Source organism: Triticum aestivum, chromosome 5D (genome assembly GCF_018294505.1).
Source record: "Triticum aestivum cultivar Chinese Spring chromosome 5D, IWGSC CS RefSeq v2.1, whole genome shotgun sequence".
NCBI lineage: Eukaryota > Viridiplantae > Streptophyta > Magnoliopsida > Poales > Poaceae > Triticum > Triticum aestivum.
In genome coordinates, this window is record NC_057808.1 from 484,348,302 (window position 1) to 484,353,686 (window position 5,385).

Genomic DNA, 5,385 nt, shown 5'->3' on the forward strand with positions numbered 1-5,385 from the left:
GTGCACTAAACTATCAAGTAGTCATCATATTGAGCTAGCCAAACGTTCATAACGTCTGCATCTGCTCCTGCAATAGGTCTGTCACCTAGCGGTGCATCAAGGACATAATTTTTCTGTGTAGCAATGAGGATAATCCTCAGATCACGGATCCAATCCGCATCTTTGCTACTAACATCTTTCAACTTTGCTTTCTCAAGAAACGCATTAAAATTCAACGGAACAACAGCACGGGCCATCTATCTACAATTAACATAGACAAGCAAAATACTATCAGGTACTAAGTTCATGATAAATTCAAGTTCAATTAATCATATTACTTAAGAACTCCCACTTAGATAGACATCCCTCTAATCCTCTAAGTGATCACGTGATCCATATCAACTAAACCATGTCCGATCATCACGTGAGATGGAGTAGTTTCAATGGTGAACATCACTATGTTGATCATATCTACTATATGATTCACGCTCGACCTTTCGGTCTCCGTGTTCCGAGGCCATATCTGTTATATGCTAGGCTCGTCAAGTTTAACCTGAGTATTCCGCGTGTGCAACTGTTTTGCACCCGTTGTATTTGAACGTAGAGCCTATCACACCCGATCATCACGTGGTGTCTCAGCACGAAGAACTTTCGCAACGGTGCATACTCAGGGAGAACACTTATACTTTTATAATTTAGTGAAGGATCATCTTATAATGCTACCGTCAAACAAAGCAAGATAAGATGCATAAAGGATTAACATCACATGCAATCAATATAAGTGATATGATATGGCCATCATCATCTTGTGCTTGTGATCTCCATCTCCGAAGCACCGTGCTTGTGATCTCCATCTCCGAAGCACCATCATGATCACCATCGTCACCGGCGCGACACCTTGATCTCCATCGTAGCATCGTTGTCGTCTCGCCAACTTATTGCTTTTACGACTATCGCTACCGCTTAGTGATAAAGTAAAACTATTACATGGCGATTGCATCTCATACAATAAAGCGACAACCATATGGCTCCTGCCAGTTGCCGATAACTCGGTTACAAAACATGATCATCTCATACAACACATTATATCACATCATGTCTTGACCATATCACATCACAACATGCCTTGCAAAAACAAGTTAGACGTCCTCTACTTTGTTGTTGCATATTTTACGTGGCTGCTACGGGCTTAGCAAGAACCGTTCTTACCTACGCATCAAAACCACAACGATAGTTTGTCAAGTTGGTGTTGTTTTAACCTTCGCAAGGACCGGGCGTAGCCACACTCGGTTCAACTAAAATGAGAGAGACAGACACCCGCCAGTCACCTTTAAGCAACGAGTGCTCCGAACGGTGAAACCAGTCTCGCGTAAGCGTACGCGTAATGATGGTAATGTAATGGTGAAACCTTTCCGAAGTCCAAATATAGTCGTCCAATATATCGATTTTTACGTCTCGACCATTTCGAGACTCCTCGTCATATCCCCGATCTCATCCGGGACTCCGAACTCCTTCGGTACATCAAAACTCAATAAAACTGTCATCGTAACGTTAAGCGTGCGAACCCTACGGGTTCGAGAACTATGTAGACATGACCGAGACACGTCTCCGGTCAATAACCAATAGCGGGACCTGGATGCCCATATTGGCTCCCACATATTCTACGAAGATCTTTATCGGTCAGACCGCATAACAACATACGTTGTTCCTTTTGTCACCGGTATGTTACTTGCCCGAGATTTGATCGTCGGTATCTCGATACCTAGTTCAATCTCATTACCGGCAAGTCTCTTTACTCGTTCCGTAACACATCATCCCGCAACTAACTCATTAGTCACACTGCTTGCAAGGCTTATAGTGATGTGCATTACCGAGTGGGCCCAGAGATACCTCTCCGACAATTGGAGTGACAAATCCTAATCTCGAAATACGCCAACCCAACAAGTACCTTTGGAGACACCTGTAGAGCACCTTTATAATCACCCATTTACGTTGTGACGTTTGGTAGCACACAAAGTGTTCCTCCGGTAAACGGGAGTTGCATAATCTCATAGTCATAGGAACATGTATAAGTCATGAAGAAAGCAATAGCAACATACTAAACGATCGAGTGCTAAGCTAACGGAATGGGTCAAATCAATCATGTCATTCTCCTAATGAGGTGATCTCGTTAATCAAATGACAACTTATGTCTATGGCTAGGAAACATAACCATCTTTGATTAACGAGCTAGTCAAGTAGAGGCATACTAGTGACACTCTGTTTGTCTATATATTCACACATGTATTATGTTTCCGGTTAATACAATTCTAGCATGAATAATAAACATTTATCATGATACAAGGAAATAAATAATACTTTATTATTGCCTCTAGGGCATATTTCCTTCACCCTCCTCGAAAAGAAAAAGGTCGATGTATCTTGCCTTGAATGTGTTGAGCCTAAGCTTGTATTTTCGAACCAATGTTTCTATTATCTACCTGGAACTTTTCATCGTCTTCTTGATCATATATACACCGGATCTAGTATAGGACTGTATCACAAAGCAAGACGCGATGCTCCTGGCAGGGTATTAGAGTGTGTGAGATGATAAGATATATATGAAGGCGGAATCCATGAAAAGAGATGGTAGTATGATTTTTTTTCAAAACTATGACGTATCTTATAGCAAATTCAGAAACTATAGCATGATGTGGATAAAAATCAAAACTAGCACCCTGTCGGCCACGCGTTGGCCGAAATGGGTGTTTTCGGCCACCTCTAGGCCGAAATAGGCTTTTCGGCCTTGCCTTGGCCGAAATGGTGGGGACCTGGCCGAAAAGGCTGTTTTCGGCCACCTCTTGGCCGAAATACACTTTTTGGTCAAGTGTAGGCCGAAATACACTTTTTGGTCAAGTGTAGGCCGAAAAGTCCTTTTTGGTCTAGTGTAGGCCGAAGTTGCATGGCTCATACATTAGGCCGAAATGTATTTTCCCACCACCCGTTTCCTGCCAACCCCTTCCCGCCAAGCCCTTCCCGCCATATGTTCCCGCCATACCGCAGTCATTCTTTCCCGCCATTTTCTCCTCTCTATCTATAAAACCCCCTTCAGACGGAGGTGGATAAGCATTCCAGTGTAGTGTAGTCGAGATGTCCCATTATCCATTCGATCGTAGTTTTCACCCTGAGATGAGCAGGACTCTTCTGAGTCTAGCTACCGATTTCAGGATGGACAATAGGATAGTTCCATGGGACGAACTCACCGGTAGTGACACCATAATGAATGAGTTGGCTCACGAATTACGTAGGTCTGGGTGGCCTAAAAGGACCTATGAGGAGGTACGTAAAGAACTTCTTAGGTTGCATGAAAGGTGGAAGTAGGTAGTGGAGCCGAAGAGTGAAACTTTCAGAAGGACTACAGCAAAGAATACATTTTTATGGACTGAGGAGAGCGAGGACGAAGATGATATCTTCATGCCTCCGCTTCTGGGTTTTGCATCGTCGAAGGGCAAGAGTTCTGCATCGTCCAAGGGCAAGAGTTCTGCATCCTCGAAGGGCAAGAGTTCTGCATCTACCAAGGGCAAGAGTTCTGCATCGATGGAGGGCAAGCAGACCGCATCGTCGAAGGGCAAGAGGGCTGCATCAATGGAGGATGACGATAATGACTTCATGTAGTATGTAAGATGTATTTCAGTTGTACCGTTTCATTCAGATGTACTTGCATTATTAGTTTGTACTGTATTATTGTAGGGCATTATGTTCTATCTGAATTTCATTTTGTAGTATGTAAGATGTATTACACAAGTTCAGCCGCACCGTTTAATTCAGATGTACTTTTATCTTAATTATCGGTTGTAGTCTCTTTGGAAATATAACTGGAATAAGAATGCGAATTAATAGTAATATGTCTCTCACATACATAAAACAATATATGTCTCATGATTAGATAGAAGCAAGTGCGATAGTAACACATACATGAAGCATGTCTCATACATAAATACTGACTCACAGCTGCGAATGGTCTGAAACTAACATAGATAATGAGTCATACATAGAAAGATAAGCATATCACTGCGGGGGACGACAACGAGTCTGGGTCTTCCTCGGGCGAGGACCGGAAGGCGATAAGCGTTGAGGTGGTGGACGAGGCTCGCGATAACCACGACCATAGTTAACCTCGTCTGTCACGGTCTGTGTCTCCTGCGTCGGTGGTGGTGGTGGAGTGTGAAACACTGTCTGTGAGAAGCCATAAATGTTTGTAGCTTGGTCATCATCCTCGCCGTCGCCCTCAAAGTACGAAGCACCACCACTAAGCATCGGTGACTGCACTGAATGCATGAATGGTTGCGACCTGTTGCCACCTGCGGTAAAGTAAAACATGTAAAATTGATACAAATGCATGAACGAAGCACCACCAGTAAGCATCAGTGACTGCTGAGAATGCAGGAACGATTACTACACTGTTGAAAAGAATGTAGTGAGTAGTGTTACCTAGTTCCATCTGCTGATGCCAGTAAGCGCCCCCTAGCTGTGAAGGAGGTGGTGTTGGAAATATGCCCTAGAGGCAATAATAAATGGTTATTATTATATTTCTTTGTTCATGGTAATTGTCTATTATTCATGCTATAATTGTATTGTCCGGAAATCGTAATACATGTGTGAATACATAGACCACAACGTGTCCCTAGTAAGCCTCTAGTTGACTAGCTCGTTGATCAACAGATAGTCATGGTTTCCTGACTATGGACATTGGATGTCATTGATAACGGGATCACATCATTAGGAGAATGATGTGATGGACAAGACCCAATCCTAAGCATAGCATAAAAGATCGTGTAGTTTCGTTTGCTAGAGCTTTTCCAATGTCAAGTATCTTTTCCTTAGACCATGAGATCGTGCAACCCCCGGATACCGTAGGAGTGCTTTGGGTGTGCCAAACGTCACAACGTAACTGGGTGACTATAAAGGTGCATTACGGGTATCTCCGAAAGTGTCTGTTGGGTTGGCACGGATCGAGACTGGGATTTGTCACTCCGTGTGACGGAGAGGTATCTCTGGGCCCACTCGGTAATGCATCATCATAATGAGCTCAATGTGACTAAGGCGTTAGTCACGGGATCATGCATTGCGGTACGAGTAAAGAGACTTGCCGGCAACGAGATTGAACAAGGTATTGGGATACCGACGATCGAATCTCGGGCAAGTAACATACCGATTGACAAAGGGAATTGCATACGGATTGATTGAATCCTCGACACCGTGGTTCATCCGATGAGATCATCGTGGAACATGTGGGAGCCAACATGGGTATCCAGATCCCGCTGTTGGTTATTGACCGGAGAGGCGTCTCGGTCATGTCTGCATGTCTCCCGAACCCGTAGGGTCTACACACTTAAGGTCCGGTGACGCTAGGGTTGTAGAGATATA